Genomic DNA, 20942 nt, shown 5'->3' with positions numbered 1-20942 from the left:
TCATCCACCACCTTAAACATTCGCTCCCTCCAACACCGATGCACTGTGGCAGCAGTGTGTACCATCTACAAGATGCGCTGAAACAACTCACCAAGGCTTGTTCAACAGCACTTTTCAAACCCGTGACCACTGTCACCTAAAAGGATGAAAGTATCAGATGCATGGAAACAATACCACCTGTATGTTCCCCACTGAACCACACACCATCCTGACATGGAACCATATCATCATTCCTTAACTGTCATTGGGTCAAAAGATGAACATTTTTGTCCAAGTCTGCGCGCTACCACTAACACCATCTTATATGCTGCACCTGTGCCAACTTAACTGGTGTCCACTTTTCTGGCCTCACAGGCCCTGACACTACATCTAGGTGGATCCCCAGGTGGTACATCAAGGGTGGTGGCCACCTGCTGTGAATCCCGCCCTGTGACCTGGGCCCCCAGTACAGCTACCGCTCACTGCCTTGGTTCCCGGCCCCACTCAGCTCCCCAGTACCTGGCCTCATCCCCATCCCATCCCTCTCTACCCCAACCCCCCTCACCCCTCGATCCCACCTCCGCCATTCCAAGGTGGGACCATGCGATGGAATGGCCAGCTCACATACAGGGATCACCCAAGTGGACGATAGAAAGTGCTACCATGGGCAGGAGTCAGACGTTGTCGAACAATGCAGAGCACCATTGCTCATTGCAGAGCGGGTTGTCATCAACCTCCATCCCACGGACCAGACCCAGTATTATTGTCAACCCAAGGCCCACACCCATAGTGAGGCAGGTAGGGGTTGCAGGTGCATGGGTGGGGGTTGGTGCAGTGAGGGTGAATATGGAAGGGAGTGATCAGCTGAGGGTAGGAGGGATTGTGGGGGTGGGATCAGATGATCTTGCCATTGGCGAGGACCCCTAGTCGGCGAACCTGGAGGTGATTCAAGCGTCCCATGCACGCCGGTCCTGGCGCAGACATTGTGCGGCCTCCTGTGCCTGCCCTGGCCCAATCCCCTGCCCATCTTGGCTCTCCCCCACACCCTCGTTGGACAAGGATTATCCACTATATGCATGTCACCCCTCTGCTGCACGCAGCAGAGCACCACAATGTGGGAGACTCTCCTGCTATACTGGAGGGCCCGTCCAGAGCGGACAGCCTGGGTATCAGGCACAGGTGTTCACCATGTGCATCACCTGGTCACACACCAGCTGTACGTTCATCGAGTGGAACCCTTTTCAGGTTGTGAAGACCGACCCCTCAGGCGCCGTTGTTCGTAGTGGGACATGCATGATGTCAATCACCCACTGGACCTGGGGCATCCTGGCAATGGCGGATAGCCCCACTGCCTGGGCATCCTGGTGGTCTCCAAACAGATTGAAGTTGATATATTGTACCAACCAGCATACAGGGCCTCCTTAACGTCATGGATGCACTTGTGCACCGAGATCCAGAGAGGTCCCCACTCGGCACAAAAATGTTCAGAGCAACCGTTACGTTGACAGTTACCAGGAGCGGGTGTCTTCCGCCATACCCACGCAGTTCCAGATGCACCATGATCTGGCAGATATGCAGGATGGTCCCCCTGCTCAGCCGGAGTCTTCGACGACACGCTTAGTCCGGCAGCTCCTCGAAGGTCAGGTGCTGCCGATATACACAAGTCCTGATGTGGCGCCTCCTTCCCACTTCCTCCTCCACTTGTTGGGTGGCCGGCTCTTCATCCTCACTGCCTGGCTCCAGTTCCTCTTGGTTAGGCTCCGCTGCTGCAAATCCTGCCTCAGTGCATCCTCCAGGCTGCAGTGGCAAAGACGATGGCAACCATTCCTGGTTGGATTCTGAAACCCATTGTCTGCAGGGGTGAAAGGCAGACATGTTAACATGGTGCGTAACCCCGTGCCTAACCAGGTCCAATGGGCTACAGGGTGGTCACAGCCTGCACTGCAGCCCCTGCCCCTGCATATCCCTCTCTCCTCCCCCCTCTCCACACCCACCCCCGGCCATTCCACCGGCATCCTACACTCCGCACCGCACCCCTGCCCCGTTGGAATCCGGCACCAGGGAGGCTCAGGCCTCAGCACCCATCCCTGACCACAGGATACCGGTGACTGGCAGTACCCATGTCGGCGGTACTCTCTGCGGGCCCTGTCCGGTGCTCTTCTGTAGGGGTTACTGTGGGCTTTCCCCGTGGGTGGGCCATGTGATGCCCCGCGGTGGAATTCGGATGTTGGGTGAGGGCGATTGGTGGGGCGGAGGGAGGGGTTGGGAAGTGGTGTGTGCACCCATATAGCCGGTGTCACTCTGCGCAACCATGTGCCACAGTGGGCGGTCAGCGGGGTGCGCAGCAAGGTGGCGGCCTTCCTGGCCGCAGCAATGGTCAGAAATAAAGTTGAGCACAGGGACCCACAAAATGTACATTCGCCTCTGGGTGCAGCATTTCTTTGGTCATGAGTTGTGCTGATTGACATGAGCTGAGCTTCAAATCTCCAAGCCTTTCCATTGCTAAGGCCACTTAATTTCATAATATAATCAACCTATATTCCACACAATCCTCCACCTCATCCACAGCCTCACTGTTGCTAAAACCCTTGTCCATATCTTTGTCATCTCATGACTGTGGTGTTCTTTGTGTTGTTTATTTCAGGATGGTTGGCGTAGTGTTCACAAAGACCACAAAATAGCTTTAGCTTAAACAAAGCTATAAATTTATTAACACTATTAATTTGGATTCAACACATACTCCTAAAGAATACACAGTTGTTTAATAACATCTAAACTACACTCATCTACAGCTAATCTCACTACTGGTTTAAACTATGATCTGCACTCACTTACACTATCTGTACTTCTGACTCTCTCTAGCTAACTCCTGCACATATAGGGCGTCATTCTCCGACCCCCCGCCGGGTCGGAGAATGGCCGTTGGCCGCCGTGAATCCCGCCCCCGCCGAAGTCTCCGAAGGGAGAAAAGTCGGCGGGGCGTTAATGGCGCCGCTGCCGCGGAGAATGTCACGGGTCTGCGCAAGGCAGCCGATTTTCGGCCTGCCGATATTCTCCCTTCCGGATGGGCCGAAGTCCCGTCGACGTGATGACCGTTCACGTCGACGTGAATCAAACCTCCTTTTCATCGGCGTGACCCGGTGCTCCAGGCTCACGCCGACCAGCGAGGAGGTGAGTGACGGCCTGGGGGGTTGGCTTTGGGCAGGAAATGGCGTGGCCGCAGACTGATTGCCTGAGGAGAGGTGTGTCTCGGCTTGTATGTGTGTGCGGCGGGGGGGGGGGGTTAGAGTAGGCTGGGCTCCGGAAGAGTGCCGGGAGGGGGTCCGTGCTGGGGTGGAGGTTGGGGGTTGTGGAGGGGGTCCGTGCCGGGGTGGAGGTTGGGGGGGGGGGTCCATGCTGGGGTGGAGGTTGGGGGTTGTGGAGGGGGTCCGTGCCGGGGTGGAGGTTGGGGGGGGTCCGTGCTGGGGTGGAGGTTGGGGGTTGGGGAGGGGGCCGTGCCGGGGTGGAGGTTGGGTAGGGGGTCCGTGCCGGGGTGGAGGTTGGGGGGGGGTCCATGCCGGGGTGGAGGTTGGGGGTTGGGGAGGGGGTCCGTGCCGGGGTGGAGGTTGGGGGTTGTGGAGGGGGTCCGTGCCGGGTGGAGGTTGGGGGGGGTCCGTGCTGGGGTGGAGGTTGGGGGTTGGGGAGGGGGTCCGTGCCGGGGTGGAGGTTGGGGAGGGGGTCCGTGCCGGGGTGGAGGTTGGGGGGGGTCCGTGCCGGGGTGGAGGTTGGGGGGGGGGTCCGTGCCGGTGTGGAGGTTGGGGGGGGGTCCGTGCTGGGGTGGAGGTTGGGGGTTGTGGAGGGGGTCCGTGCCGGGGTGGAGGTTGGGGGGGGGGTCCGTGCTGGGGTGGAGGTTGGGGGTTGTGGAGGGGGTCCGTGCCGGGGTGGAGGTTGGGGGGGGTCCGTGCTGGGGTGGAGGTTGGGGGTTGGGGAGGGGGCCGTGCCGGGGTGGAGGTTGGGGAGGGGGTCCGTGCCGGGGTGGAGGTTGGGAGGGGGGGTCCGTGACGGGGTGGAGGTTGGGAGTTGGGGAGGGGGTCCGTGCCGGGGTGGAGGTTGGGGGTTGTGGAGGGGGTCCGTGCCGGGTGGAGGTTGGGGGGGGGGGTCCGTGCTGGGGTGGAGGTTGGGGGTTGGGGAGGGGGTCCGTGCCGGGGTGGAGGTTGGGGAGGGGGTCCGTGCCGGGGTGGAGGTTGGGGGGGGTCCGTGCCGGGGTGGAGGTTGGGGGGGGGGGGGGTCCGTGCCGGGGTGGGTGATGGGAGGGCAAATGAGTTGGTCCACCTGGCCAGGTGCCAGCCTCCAACAGTTGGACCCATGCGGTCCATGCCACCTGGCTGGGGGGAGGAGGGGATATGGGCAATGATGACATGTCGTCGTTCCCCTCCCCCCCACCAGGCCGTCATGTTTTCAGACCATCCAGCGATGTTGGCCGCCGTGGTGGCAGCCGCTCATGTCTATGTTGCCCTGGATGAGGAGGAGGAGGAGGAGGAGGAGGAGAAGGAGCGTGCCAGAGAGGCGGCGCAGGCTGCCGCAGAGGGGCAGGCGGCAGCCGCCCAGGCTGGAGGGACACCTGACCGACAGGACGAGGAGGGGGAGGAGGACGTCGCGGCCCCACGGCAACGGAGGCACCCGAGGGCGCCCCGTGTGTACCGGCCCCGGCAGTCATACCAGGACCTCACGGACCGGGAATGCAGGAGGAGACTCCGGATGAGCCGGGAAACCGTGGCACACATCTGCCACCTGCTGGCACACCTGTCACCGCGTGGCACTGGCGGGGGACACCCTCTCCCCGTGTCCGTCAAGGTTACGGTGGCCCTGAACTTTTATGCAACGGGGTCATTCCAGGCACCGAGTGGGGACCTGTCCGGCATATCGCAGACATCGGTGCATCGGTGCATCCGGGCAGTGACAGATGCCCTTTATGCCATGGCGCACCGCTACATCCGCTTCCCCGTGGACCGGGCCAGCCAAGATGCCCGGGCCGTGGGCTTCTCTGCCATTGCCGGGTTCCCCATGGTCCAGGGCGCGATCGATGGGATGCACGTCGCCGTGCGGCCACCTGCAGATAACAGGGCCGTGTTCACTAATAGGAAGGGGACCTATTCGATGAACGTACAGGTGGTCTGCGACCACCGCATGATGATCCTGCACGTCTGCGCCCGTCACCCAGGCAGTGTACACGACTCATTCGTGTTGTCGCGGTCATCCATCCCCGGCATGTACGAGGGACGCCATCCCCGGCTGAGGGGCTGGTTGCTGGGCGACAGGGGCTACCCATTGCGATCGTGGCTGATGACGCCTATACGGAGGCCACGCAATGAGGCGGAGAACCGCTACAATGATGCCCATGTAGCGACAAGGGGAGTGATCGAGAGGTGCGTTGGCGTGCTGAAGATGCGTTTCAGGTGCCTGGACCTCTCTGGGGGCGCCCTCCAGTATCGGTCAGATAGGGTCGGCCGCATCATTGTGGTGTGCTGCGTCCTGCACAACATAGCCCAGCAGAGGGGCGATGTGCCGCAGGCAGAGGAGGGCGGAGTGGAGGAGCAGCAGGAAGAGGCCCAGTCCTCCCCAGATGAGGGGGATGGGGGCAATGGTCAGGGCAGACGGGGTAGACACAGACGGGTGGCTGTCCACCGTTACCGGCTGGCCCAGCGGGCACGGGACAGACTGATAGACGCCCGCTTCACTGACTAGATGGGCGTGGGAATCGGGTAGTATGGCCACAGACCGCACACCATGACAACAGCCGACCACCCACACCCCCCACCCATCCACCCACCCAGCACCCTCACCCCCCTCCCCAACCCCACACACCCCACCCGCATGCACACCACCCCCCCACTCCCAATTGCCGATCCACCGGCGGCACAACGGGCCGGGCTCACCCAGTTGCGGGTGGACGCGTGTCTATCGCAGGCCATGGAGAATGATGACAACCCGCCTCCGATGAGCTCCTGGCTCTACATCGTTGGACTATGTCTGACCCATGGCCACAGTACCACCATCCACCCGGACCATCCCTGCATGCGGCTGTGACACTGCAGCGCACGGTCCCGTCCTCTGCCCGGGGGATGTTGATGGCGGCCCAGGGGGAAGGGGGCAGACTCACCTGGAGCTGAGGTAAGACCACCCCTCACACACACACTTGCGCTCAACGTACATGACACCCCCGCACACTTTGGACAGAGCACAAAGGCAGCTTCGGTAGGTGTAACATTGACTTTAATAACCAAAGGAGTTCATGCACGTGCCCTAGCGCCTAAAACTCATCTGTGCCCTGCACCCGTGCCAACTTACTCAGTGTCTAATTGTTTGGCCTTACGGGCCCTTTGACTACGTCTACGTGGTTCCCCAGACGGTACAGCAGAACTGGAGGTGGACTCCTGTGATTCCTGCCCTCTGACACTGGATCCCTTTGGCGGCCGTTTCCTGGGGCGTCCTGGCCTAGATGGGCCAGGCTGCGGCCCGGGCGACTGGGATGGCGAGCTGCCAGCCTGTCCTGCCCGTTGCCCACCCGATGCACCTGGGACGGAAGGGGGGGGAGTCCGAGGTGTCGCGGTGTACGGGGACCTCCCCTACAGAGGGAGCCGGGACGGACCACACCACCTCCTCCTCCCTCGGGGTGCCCGATGGCCCCCAGGCCTCTACATGGGTGGGGGATGCGAACGGACTGGCCATCCGACGCGCCCCCGACATCTGGCGCTGCCAGTCCTGGAGGCCCGTGCTGGTATCGACAGGGGTCTGCAGGTTTGCAGCCATGGAGCCCAGGGGGTTGTCGAACCCTGTCTGCGACAGTGCGACGCCAGCTCGCACATGGCCACTGGCGCCGATGCCCTCAGCGATGGCCTGCTGAGACTGGGCCATGGCCTGCAGAGACTGGGCCATGGCCTGCAGAGACTGGGCTATGGCCTGCTGAGACTGGGCCATGGCCTGCTGAGACTGGGCCATGGCCTGCTGAGACTGGGCTATGGCGTGCTGAGACTGGGCTATGGCGTTGAGCGCCTCTGCCATCTGGCGCTGGCACTGGCTCATGGCCTCCTGTGAGAGGGCAGCCATTTCCTGGGCCACAGACGCCGCCTGCACGGAAGGCCCCAGGCCTCGCAAACCGTTCCCCATGTCTGACACCGTCGCACCCATTGCCTCCACCGCGGACGCCACCCGTGCGGTGTCAGCCTGGGTGGCACGCATGACCGGGACAACTCCCAGCTCCTGGACGCGGGTGGACTCCTCCACCTGCGACCGCAGCCGCCGCAAGCCACCCGTCACCCTATTCGCTCGTCTCCGTGTCGGTGGTTGCATCGGATCTATGTGTGGGTGTGGTAACTGCAGGAACCCGGGATCCATCTGGGCGGCAGATGTTCGCTTGGCCTGGGCTGCCCTCCGACCGCCCGGTCCCTCTGCTGCTCCTACCTCCACCTGCTGTACCGGGACGGCTGTGTTGTGCGCACCAGTGAGTGTACCAGACGCCTCATCACTAAAGTGCCCAACCGTGGTGAGTGTTTCTGCGATGGTGGAGGGTGTTGGTGACAGCAGTGGCGTTGTGTCGTGCTCTTCGTCCCACTCTGAGTCCATGGCACTTTGGGGTGGGGGTTCGTCTCCACCCATCCACTCTGAGTCACTGTCCGGTATTTCGTCTTCCCGGGTAGGGGTGTCCCGGGTAGTGCTGTCCCGGGTAGTGCTGTCCCGGGTAGTGCTGTCCCGGGTAGTGCTGTCCCGGGTAGTGCTGTCCCGGGTAGTGCTGTCCCGGGTAGTGGTGTCCCGGGTAGGGGTGTCCCGGGTAGGGGTGTCCTGGGTAGTGGTGTCCCGGGTAGGGGTGTCCTGGATAGTGGTGTCCTGGGTAGTGGTGTCCTGGCTCGGATGTGACGGGGGCCTGTGGCTGCCCCCTCATCGCTGGGTGGTCGCTCCCGCACATGACGGGGGTGTCGTCTCCCTGTTGCTCCAGGTCTCTCCGTCTCCCGTGGTCTCCGAGGGGCATCCTGCGGGCGTCGCAGGCTGGAGGGTCCGGGTCTCTCCGTCTCCCGTGGTCTCCGAGGGGCATCCTGCGGGCGTCGCATGCTGGAGGGTTCGGGTCTCTCCGTCTCCCGTGGTCTCCGAGGGGCATCCTGCGGGCGTCGCATGCTGGAGGGTTCGGGTCTCTCCGTCTCCCGTGGTCTCCGAGGGGCATCCTGCGGGCGTCGCATGCTGGAGGGTGCGGGTCTCTCCGTCTCCCGTGATCTCCGAGGGGCATCCTGCGGGCGTCGCATGCTGGAGGGTGCGGGTCTCTCCGTCTCCCGTGGTCTCCGAGGGGCATCCTGCGGGCGTCGCATGCTGGAGGGTGCGGGTCTCTCCGTCTCCCGTGGTCTCCGAGGGGCATCCTGCGGGCGGTCTGCATCTGCGGGGATGGGTGCCTGGACGTTTGGTCCTGCGATACACAATGAAGCATGCATGGTTAGACATCAGGCGGTGATCAGGTGATACGGGAGAGGGGGATATAGGGGAGGGGGGATATGGGGACGGGCTGTTGGTGGCTCACTTGCTCGTGGGGCCCGACCTCTGCATCAGCAACCTCCCGGTCCTCAGGTCCGCCAGCCAGTTCCAGGGCCCTTTCCTCGTGTACGGTCAGTGGCCTCTCATCAGCGGGCCCTCCTCCAGTCCTCACATGCTCCCTATTGTTGTGTGTGCGCTTCTCCTGGGGAGGGGGGGTGGTGGCAGGGGTAAAAGGCAACAGTGTTAGGCAGGTATATGAATGCACGCCATCGGTTGCGCGTGCATTGCAGAGGTTAAGGTTAGGGCTGGATTCACTTGGGGATATGGGGGATATGGGGGAGGGGGGGATATGGGGGAGGGGGGGATATGGGGGAGGGGGGATATGGGGGAGGGGGGATATGTGGGAGGGGGGATATGGGGAGGGGGGGATATGGGGAATATGGGGGAGGGGGGATATGGGGGATATGGGGGAGGGGGGATATGTGGGAGGGGGGATATGGGGGATATGGGGGAGGGGGAATATGGGGGAGGGGGGATATGGGGGATATGGGGAAGGGGGGATATGGGGGATATGGGGGAGGGGGGATATGGGGGGGGATATGGGGGATATGGGGGAGGGGGATATGGGGGAGGGGGGAATATGGGGGATATGGGGAGGGGGGATATGGGGAGGGGGGATATGGGGGAGGGGGGATATGGGGGAGGGGGGGATATGGGGGAGGGGGGATATGGGGGATATGGGGGAGGGGGGATATGGGGGAGGGGGGATATGGGGGAGGGGGGGATATGGGGGAGGGGGGGATATGGGGGAGGGGGGGATTTGGGGGAGAGGGGATATGGGGGATATGGGGGACGCTCACCCTGCCTGCTCTGACGAGGTCGTTCACCTTCTTGTGGCACTGGGTGCCTGTCCGTGGTGTTAGGGCCACAGCGGTGACGGCCTCTGCCACCTCCCTCCACAGACGCCGGCTGTGGCGTGGGGCAACTCTGCGGCCGTGCCCGGGATACAGGGCGTCCCTCCTCTGCTCCACCGCATCCAGGAGCGCCTCCACATCGCGTGACTCGAACCTCGGGGCTGAGCGACGGCCAGCCATCAAGTCGGGTGTTGCGGTCGGCTGTTCCGGTCGGGTGGGGGGGAGCTGCGCGGCCTTATGAGCCGTCACGCCGTGCAGCGCATATGACGCTGCACGGCGTGAACCACTGCGCAAGCGCGGATCCCGTTACGTCGCTGCTAGCCCATTTCGGGCCGCAGACTATCGGCCCATTTTTATGACGTGACGCAAGTGGGATTTGCGCCGTTTTTTGCGCCGATCGGCGGAGTTTCCGCCGATAACGGAGAATTTCGCCCATAATCTCCCACAATGTTTAGCATCACTGCCTTATACATTTGTAACTGCAGCTCCCTCTAGTGGCTACTCTCAAAACTTCATTACCACTTGCTGTGCTGATAGTTATGATAATACCACAATGACCAAATTTTGATGACATTTCCTCACATGCTCCTGTACTCCACCCTTCTTAAAATCTAACTCATCCAGAACTCCTTTGCCTGTATCCTATTCACGACAAAGTTCCATACACTCATCCCTTACTTCTAGGTTCCTTTGAGTTTCTGTCCCTCACGGTATTAACTTCAAGACTGCCCTCATTTTCAAATCTCTCTATGAAGTTACTCCTTACTGCACCCACTTCTGTAATCTTCTCTGCTCGCACTTCCAACATACATCCTCACTTCTCTGATTCTGTTGTACTGTGCATCCTTCTCCCTCCTCCCCACCATTTGTAGCAGAGACTTCAGTCACTTTATCCTTGCTGTCTGGAATTCCCTTCTTAATACCTTTGACTTGGTCCCTTTCTCCCCAAATTCAAAAGCACCCTCAAAATATAACTCCTTTTGTGCTTGATTGCATCCTTAACTTTGCTCCTCCTTTCAGCTTGATACCGTTCCTTGAGACACTGAGGGGGTTAATATCATTGGGGCTTCTCCTATTCCATCAGTGCAAACAACATTTTTGCTTCAGTTACAACAGCAGAGGTCTGTGCGGAGTTTGCACATACTCCTCGTGTCTACATGGCTTTCCTCTGGGTGCCAAGGTTTCCTCCCACAATCCAAAGATGTGCAGATTTGATGGATTTGCCATGCTAAAGTTTCACTTAGCATCAAAGATGTGCAAGTTAGGTGGAGTTACAAAGGGTAGTGTGGGGGAAGTAAGCCTGGGTGGGGTGCTCTTTCAAAGGGTCAGTGCACACTCGATGGGCTGAATGGCCTCCTTCTGCACTGTAAGGATTCTATGGATTCTATGGCAATGCTAGTACTATCTGTGAAAGATATCCCAGTTTCACAGTGGGAGAATCTCTGAAGAAATTCATACATTGCTATTAAAAGCAATCATACCTAAATAATATTGTTTAATTTACTAAAACACAAAGCTTGGTTTGGCATGTTTCAGCCTGGTTGTTTTCAAGGACTGTGTTATATAATGGAGATACAGTGAATTAATCATGGTTCAAACACGCCTAACAGTAGCTGCAATAGGGATGTGCCAAGCAGATCATAAGAATCTAATTTACTCTCTTGTGACTGGAATAAAAACATTTACTGTCTCCAAACATTCCCTGAAAGTCGTTTAAAATTAAAATCAAGAAAATGCAGAATGATTCAAATGCATCTCCCCTCCACTCTATTCAGACCTAGGGTAGAATTTTATTTACACAGTTTGCACCAAAACTAATGTCAACGCAGGGAGATATTTATAATACTATTTTGCACGGTGCAGATTTATGCCCTGCTAAATATATACTTAAATGTGTTTATATTCTGTCTTCAGCCATTTAGTTCCAAAATGGCAGAGCAGAGCAACCATACCATTGCTGGACAAATGGGACGAAGAGCTGGGTGTCATCAAAATATGAATAGTGCATGTGCCACATCAAAGGGATTTGCCGACTCCCACTTTTTCTACATTTCTGTGGAAGTTGCATGCTGTTTCTGATGTGAGAGTAAGATGGTTTGACTGTTGTTAACAGTGTCTGTCTCTTTTGTGTTCACGCTATTTAACAGCAACAGAAAGAAAATGGGAAATTCCAAACTCTCCCCACCAGCGTGAACCAAGTGAAATGAACAAAAATCCACATTTTGCTCTTTCGGGATGAATAAATACAACTTACATTGACTGACGTCACAATAGGGGGAGCAAACCCAAAATGCAATAACAGGACAACGATTTGCAACTTTGAATCTTGGCATTCTCCCACCCCCTGGCTGAATTCCAAATCACATCTGTGCTGCCAGGTGGTGATGATAAGTTGGGGCACGTCTTCTGCCCATAGGAATAAGTAGAATATTTGAAGGAGAGCTAGTTTGAACCTCTCTTACATACCTCTAACTTTGATTTCGACACTGAATTTGGCAAATCGAGGTCTGGGAGCTTGTCATATTCTCACCCTCTCAACTAAGGTGGTTGCATAGTACAGGGGGAACCCAGAACAGAGAAACAGAAGAAAACAAAAACTCCAAGATTGATTACCTGCTTGAAATTATGAAGGTTATTATTTCAAGAGGTTCAAGTGTGTTCAGCCCTTTAATTTAACTCCATTCCGAAATCTTTAGTATTCAATGTAACGTCACATCAAACCACTTCAAAACCTTTGCTATTCGTTAGTAAAATGAAATGAAATTAAATGAAAATCGCTTATTGTCACAAGTAGGCTTCAATGGAGTTACTGTGAAAAGCCCCTAGTCGCCACATTCCGGCGCCTGTTCAGGAAGGCTGGTATGGGAATTGAACCGTGTTGCTGGCCTGCCTTGGTCGTCATTAAAAGCCAGCGATTTAGCCCTGTGTGCTAAACCAGCCCCAGATAGTGTTGAATATTACTATAATTTCATAATTATCCTGCTCAAACATTTTTGTTTGTAGCCACCTTCAAATTCCCTTTTATGTTGTTCGAAATAACTATCCATGTTGCTCCACCAATCCTGTTCTACAACGTCAATGGTTACGTTATCTTTAGATTAGGAGGATGGCTAGCTCTGGGTCGTGGTGCAAAGCGATGCCAACAACGGGGGTTCAATTCCCATGCCCGCTCATGTTCTCTATACAGGCCTTGCCTTCTCAAACCTTGCCTCTCACGTGAGGTGTGCTGACCCTCAGGTTAAGTCATCACCAGTCAGATCCCTCTCTCATAAAAAAAAGGGAGAGCAGTTTATAGTCCTCAGGGACTACGACCACTTTCACTTTAGATTATTGCAAAAGGTATTATGAAGTTGCCAGTGCCTGCAGTATTTAAACAACCTACAGATTTTGCATGTTGAGCTGGTTCATCTCCAGCTCTTTATCTTTGCCATTTCCACTTTAGGATAAGGATGTCGTGGCAAGCATTGAGAATTATTCACTCCGCTCTCAGTTAAAATGTTGAGAAAACTTCCAAAAGAATCTACTTACAAATGGTTCTAATTATAGTAGGGCTCTGTAGTCGATAAGATTACCTGAACACATTGCTAATAAAATGTCACCACATTAATCTCACAGTGTCCTCCTCACCATCCCCAACATTGGCCACATTTTAATGTGAATTGGAATTAGCTACCTGAGAGTTCTTCTGTGATGTTGCAGTGATGTGAAATTCAGCATTCAAGCTATGGTGAGTGTTTAGTGTTCTTCCAGCCAGTGAGTGTAGTATCAGTGGAATATCTTGGGAAATGTGAGCACTCTAGTGCGAACAGATCATCCTAAAAAGCACAATGGGCCTGCCAGAAGACCCTGGAAAATTCTGACAGCCTGGGAGCAGACAGTACACCAGTGAACATATCCACAGTATTGTATTAGACGCGGAAAACATACCACATGCACAGAGAAGCCTGGTATATATCCATCCATGACACCCTGTGGTGCAAGCAGGATATCCTGGCGCACATACACACTGCATTCTATTGCACACACAGCACTTTAACATATGCCCAGCACATAGAGAATACTATGATCTGCACTGTTGAAGCTTATAACAGAGAGTGTCATCAATGTGTGTTGTGATTTCTTTGTTAAGTGTCAAGTGGTGTTTTTTAAAAATATATTTGTCTATTTTAAATCAATACATCCATTTCTGGTGATTAGCAGAATACTGGGTTAATGAAGATGATGGCAGTTACTGATACATTCATTTTTTTGATTAAGAGCGGCATTATCTTCTCAACAAGCCAGAAAGCTGAAAGAGGACATGAAATGGCATTTGATGTCTCTTCTGATCTTTTCGCTCCACAGTAGCTTATCACTGTGGAAGGGAGACGATGAACTTGATCAATGCATAACACAGAGATAGCAGGAAGCTATAGTATGATCTTTGATCTGTTAAAAATAAACCAACTTCAAAACGCTGCCCAAAATGCTTCACTGTTATTATCCCTTTGCTTTTTAAAGTTGCTGAAATAAAGGATTGGTGTTTAACAAAATGATTAATGGTACAGTTTGACTGAATGGAAACTATAACTTCTGGAATTAATCAAATAAATAAAAAGCACAAGCAAGTTGACAAACAGCGTGACTTTCTTCACCGACACTTCACATACATTGCAGCTGCTTTCAAGTCACTGAGCAAAACTTTTCTTGATAAATTTCCACCTCATTATAAAACTTCCATTAAACTGAGCAGCTTGTTATAAAAATGTAGGGCTCTTCGAGACTGCCCACTGAAAAGTCACCTGCATTAAGGATTTCACATAATATTTCATTCTTCTTGTTGTCCATTGTGACATTAACTCACTAATGATATCAAATGAAACATTTTTGTTCCAGAGTTTTAAATGCATGTAAAAGATCTGGAGTTATACAGCACAGATGGAAGACATTCCACCCATTATGCCAATTACAACTCTTTGAAAAAGCTCTCCAATTTGTTTCACTTCCCCTGCTCTTTCCCCAATCCCTGCAATATTTTCCTATTCAAATATATATCAAATTCCCTTTATTTTGCTTTTCACCCTCATCCCTTTGGTTATTTAATCTCTCTTGCCTTCCAGTTTATCACAGACAACTCTGGGGCAGCACAGTAGCATAGTGGTTAGCACTATGACTTCACAATGCCCGGATCCCAGGTTCGATTCCCGGCTGGGTCACTGTCTGTGTGGAGTTTGCATGTTCTCCCCGTCTCTGCGTGGGTTCCTCCAGGTGGCCCGGTTTCGTCCCACTAGTCCTGAAAGACGTGCTGTTAGGTAGTTTGGATGTTCTGAATTCTCCCTCTGTGTACCCGAACAGGCGCTGGAATGTGGCGACTAGGGGCTTTTCACAGTAACTTCATTGCAGTGTAAGCCTACTTGTGACAATAAAAGATTTCTTCTTCTTCTTATGTCTGTTCCTCTCCTACCCCCACCCCCCCCCCCCCCCCGCTCCCACCCACCACCCCCGCCGCTGTACTGTTTAAAACCTGTTACATCTCTATTTAAGGAAGAATGAAAGCTACTGACACATTTGTCTCTGCTCAGGTGGCGCCAGACCTGCTGATTATTTCCAGCATTTTCTGCTTTAAAAACCAATTTCCTTTTGTTCTGGACAGAGAAGAGAGAGAGCTGAAACCTCTGTTCGTTCACTGTCCAAAGTTAGTGGGTGGAATTTTCCACACCCCCCACGACAGGTTTTGCGGCAGCAGAGGGGGCCAACCATTGGCAGACAGTGGGATCTTCCAATCCCACCGCTGTCCATGGGTTTTCCAATTGTACGCACCCTCTGTCACTGAGGTGTCGCCGGCCATGGGACCAGAAGATCCTGCCTGAAACAAACATCCAGAAAATTTCATTTTTTGGGGAAATATTTTAATTCAATTTTTAACATTTTATACAAAAATTGCAAAACATACAAACAGATACCTTTAACCAAACAAAAATCCCCCCCCACAACCTTCCAACCCGTTAAACAACAAACGCAAAGAAGGAGAGATACCCCCAGCTAAAAAAAACCCGCAACTCCCACTCCCCCCTCTAACAGCTAATAGCGACCAATTCTCTGAAATACAATAGAAGCGGCTGCCATCTCCGGTAGAATCCTTCCATCAACCTCCTCATGGTGTATTTGACCTTCTCGAGGTGCAAAAACCCCATCAAATCCCCTAGCCACGCTGAGGCGCCAACCTCCAGTCCTGCAGGATATGCCTCCATGCCACCTCACACCCGTCCGAAGCTGCGACACGTCCAAAACCTCAGAAATAGCCACCAAGAGGCTGGGTTCTGGCTTAATATTCAGGATCACCAACATGGGGTCGAGACAGGACCTCCAGAAACCCACCAACTTCGATCAGGATCAAAACATATGTCTCGAGCAACTTATGCGCCTATCCTCCATCCCCTCAAAAAAAAGGTCTTATCCTAGCCTTAGTGAGGTGCACTCAAAACACTACCTTCTGCTGGATAAGAATCAGTCGCACACATAACAACGTGGCGTTCACCCTTGGCAGCCCCTCACTCCACACATCCTCCTCCAGTATTGGCCCCAACTCCACCACCCAGTTAATTTTCACCTCATCCATCAAAGTCAACCCCTCCCTTACGATTTGCACATACATGCCAGATGTACTGCACTTCTCTGACCCTGCACAGGAGAGAATCCTCTCCAATAAGAAAGATGGCAGCACCACCGGTAAATCTGAAAAAACCTCTTCACAAAGCTCCACACCTGGAGGTACCCAAACATGTCTGAGCCTAACAGCCCAAATTTCTCCTTCAGCTTCTCCAGGTTGGCAAACTGCCCATCCAAAAATAAATCCCCTACTCTCTCCAGTCCTCTCTCCCTCCATGTACCAAATGTGGCCCCTAACCTTGCCAGCTCAAACAGGTGGTTAGTATAAATGGGAGCCAGCCTTGATGCTGCCCCCAGTTTAAAATGCTGGCAAAATTGCCTCCTTATTTTTAGCATGGACACCACGATTAGTACTTTGCCGGCGCCAATGGAAGTGATTCTGTTACCAATGTCCCCAAACTCACCCCTCTACATGACCCTGATTCCATCTGAACCCAGAGAGTCCCGGGTCCTTGCACCAACCCAACACCTTCTCCACACTGGCCACCCAATAAAAGTGCAGCAAATTTGTCAACGCTGGAGCCCCTGCCAGTCTCTCACTCTGAAGCACCCCCCCTCCGAATCCTTGGGGTCTTACCCACCCAATAAACTGAAAATAAACCGCTCAACCTTTCAGAAAAATGATTTGGGCAGGATCATGGGGAGACACTAAAATAGAATAAAAATATCGGCAAGGTGTTCATCTTAACTGATTGAACCCGGTCAGCCAACGATAACGGGAGACTATCCCACCTCTCCAGGTCCACCTTACCTCGACCCACCAGGCTTGTATAATTCAATCTCCAGTCCCCCAACACCTAGAACCCTAGGTATCAGAAACTAGCCCCCGTCAACCAAACGGCAACACCCCCCGCAATCTGGTTCCCCTTCCTGATGCCTCAACCACAAAATATTCACTCATCCCTATGTTCACCTTTTAACTGAAGAAGGCACTGAAGAGTTTTAAAATACCCATAATATTCCCTATAGGCAACCCCAGGTCCCTAACATACAGCAGCAAATCGGCAGAATGTAATAACACCCTATATTCCATCCCACCTCTAATGATCATACTCAATGCATTTGAGGCCCTCAAGGCAATGTTCAATGGCTCAAATGCAAACAACAAGGGATACATCGGACACCCCTGCCTCGTACCCCGATGCAACAAAATGGACACAGAGCTCATGGTGTTGGGATAAACACTAGCAAATGAGGCCGCATACAAAAACCTTCACCATCCCAGCCGAGACCAACAATTTCGACCTGGAGCGATCCACCTTTGGGTCCAACACACAGTTCATATCACCCCCAAAATGAATTGGCGGGTGTCCAAATCTGGAACTGTAGATAGAAACTGTTTCATAAGCGATACGTCGTTCCAATTTGGGGCATTCACAAAAAGCAACCACAACGTGCTCACCCCTCACTGTCTTTCAGCTCACTAAGCCAATCCAATTGATAGACTTTTATCCCCCTCGAGCTCCCAATTTGTTATGGGCCAGGGTTTACAGAACCCCAAAGTGTATTATGGAGTTCACCTGACCCACAACTTTTAATAGATTGTGGTATGGGGAGCACACGGCCCACTCTACAGGTTTGGTACAGCAGAAATGGAAAAGTAATTTTTTAAAGCAAAACAATGTTTATTCTATGAACTCAAGTTAACCTTTTGAAAACATACAGTGAACACCTGAACAACCATCAATTCAAATATAATCCCCAAAGAATACAACACTAAATAGTCCTTAAGCTGTCCTTTTAACATCCATAAGACTTTTAAAAAACCTTTAAACAGAAGCACATCAGGTTAAATTCACTACTGAGAGCAGTAATTAGTTTTAAATCACCAAAGGATCGGTTTACAGTTTTTAGATTACAGAGAGAGAGACTCATACACCTTCTGGCTATGATTGCAGCTATCCAGCTCTGTAAACAAAACTAAAACACACCCTGCAGCAACAGCCGAAAACAAAAGTAAAAAAGCTGACAAGACAGCCCAGCTCCACCCACACTCTGACATCACTGATAAACACCCATTTTGTAAAGGTACATTTCTTAAAGGTACTCTCACATGACACCTACCCCCAAGAAAAAAAAATAAACCATCAACGTCAAGATGGTTTCATTTTTCACCTTTTCACTATCCTTTAAGAAATGCACACAGTAAATATACATTTTCGCTTCAAAAAACACAACACGCGAACAGGTATAATAATATAGTCCATTTTTGTTCTTGTTCCTCCAACTGAACCTGCTTCCGTTCATCACATTCGTGACAAAGCATCGGCTATCACGTTTTCTCGTCCTGCCACATGTACTATTTTTAAATGAAATGGCTGTAACAATAAACTCCAGCGAAACAGCCTTCCATTGTTATTCCGGAATCGCTCCAAAAACATCAACGGATTATGATCCGTATATATAATGGTGTCAGACGGATTGCTGGTCACATAAATGTGAAAATGTTGCAAAGCTAGCACCAAACTCAAAGTCTCCTTCTCAATCGTTGAATACTTTCTCTGGTGAGAATTCAATTTCTTTGAAAAATAACCAACAGGCCGCTCTAGCTCTTCGTCGACGTCTTGTAGAAGTACCGCACCCACACCCACATCACTCGTTTCAACAGCCACTTTCAATGGTTTCGCATAATTTGGGATGGCTAACACAGGAGCAGTGGTTAACACAGCCTTCAGGCTGTCAAATGCCTGTTGACTCTCGGCTGTCCACTGGAATTTGTTACGCTTCTTGAGCAAGTCCGTCGGTGGAGCGACCACACTGTTAAAATTTGGTACAACTTTCCAGTAAAATCCACTCATACCAAGAAATCGCATTATTTCCCTTCGTGTCGAGGGTATCGGAAACTCCCCAATAACTTTTGTTTTCACATCCCATGTGACCATTTGGCCCTGTCCGATTGTATGGCCAAGGAAAGTGACTTGGGCTTTTCCAAATTCACTTTTGGCTAGGTTTATCACCAAACCCGCCTCCTGAAGTCGATTGAATAACTCCATCAGATGTTTTAAATGTTCTTTCCATGTCTGGCTGAAAATTACCAGATCGTCGATGTACACCGCACAATTGGGTAATCCTGAAACAACTTTATTAGTTAACCATTGAAATGTGGCTGGGGCGTTTTTCATGCCAAATGGCATAACTTTGAATTGGTATATACCATCTGGAGTCACAAAAGCTGAAATCTCCTTCGCCCATTCGGATAAAGGTACCTGCCAGTAACCTTTAAGTAAATCCAGTTTGGAAATAAAAGCTGATTGTCCCACTTTCTCAATGCAATCCTCCAAACGTGGGATAGGTAAAGAGTCCATTCTTGTAACTGCATTTACCTTTCTATGGTCCACACACAACTGTTGGGTACCATCTGGTTTCGGTAACATCACTATGGGTGCGCTCCATTGGCTGCAACCCACTTCAATTATACCATTTTTAAGCATACTCTCAATCTCTTTGTCAACCTGTGCCAATTTTAAAGGGTTAAGTCTACATGGATGTTGTTTGATTGATTAGTACATCCCAATTTATCTCCACAAACTTGCCCATGTGATATCAATAAATCTTTCAGGTCAGTTCGTTTTTCCTCCAGAAGATAACTCAACAATTTATCCCACTTTTTAAGAACATCCTCATTTTCCAATTTAATTAGAGGTATGTCAATTTCACAGTCATCTGGATTTGGTTTGTCACTTTGAGTTGGAATCATTAAAACCTCCCCCTTTTTTCCCCCTTCCCTTTCAAAGTACCTTTTATGCATATTCACATGACATACTCGGTGAGTCTTCTTTCTATCTGGGGTTTTTACCACATAATTCACCTCGCTTAATTTCCTTTCAATCTGATAAGGTCCACAAAACCTAGCTTTTAATGGCTCACCTACCACTGGTAACAGCACTAAAGCTTTATCTCCACTGGCAAAAGTACTAACTTTGGATTTATTGTCCGCGACCCGTTTCATCTCATTTTGTGTAACTTTCAAATGTTGCCTAGCCAATTCACCTTCTCTATTTAATAATTCCCTAAATTTGACACATAATCCAATAATGTAGGTTCTGATTTCTCACTCACCAATTTTTCCTTTATCAATTTCAGTGGTCCTCTTACCTCATGACCAAACATTAATTCAAAAGGATTGAATTTGGTTGACTCATTAGGTGCATCCCTAATTGCAAACAGTACGAATGGAATTCCTTTATCCCAATCCTCTGGATAATCGTGACAATAAGCCCTCAACATTGTCTTTAATGTCTGATGCCACCTTTCTAATGCTCCCTGCGATTCTGGATGGTACGCAGTTGATTTAAATTGTTTTATTCCTAAGCTATCCATAACTTCTCTGAATAACCTTGAGGTAAAATTTGATCCTTGATCCAATTGTATTTCTGTGGGTAGTCCATATCGAGTAAAGAATTTAAGTAACTCCGCCACAATCTTTTTAGCTGTAATATTACTTACTGGAATGGCCTCTAGAAACCTAGTAGACACATCCGTTACAGTCAAAAGATATTGATTCCCAATTTTTGTTTTGGGAAGCGGTCCTACGCAATCAATTAGGACCCTTGTAAAAGGTTCCTCAAATGCTGGAATGGGTATTAATGGTGCTGGTTTTATCATTGCTTGAGGTTTCCCTATCGCTTGGCATGTGTGACATGATTGACAAAATTTAACTCCATCTTTATGTAGTCCAGGTCAATAAAAATGTTTCTGGATTTTAGCTTGAGTTTTCCTTGTTCCCAAATGACCTCCCACTAGTACCTCATGTGCAACTCGCAACACCTCCTTTCTATACCCTACCGGCAATACTACTTGATGAACTTCTGCCCACTTTTCATCTGCCTGCATGTGTAACGGTCTCCATTTTCTCATCAAGACATTACTTTTAAGGTACTAACACTCTGGTATACACTCAAAATC

Source organism: Scyliorhinus torazame, chromosome 2 (genome assembly GCF_047496885.1).
Source record: "Scyliorhinus torazame isolate Kashiwa2021f chromosome 2, sScyTor2.1, whole genome shotgun sequence".
In the NCBI taxonomy this organism is placed as follows: Eukaryota; Metazoa; Chordata; class Chondrichthyes; order Carcharhiniformes; family Scyliorhinidae; genus Scyliorhinus; species Scyliorhinus torazame.
This window is presented reverse-complemented; position numbering follows the sequence as displayed.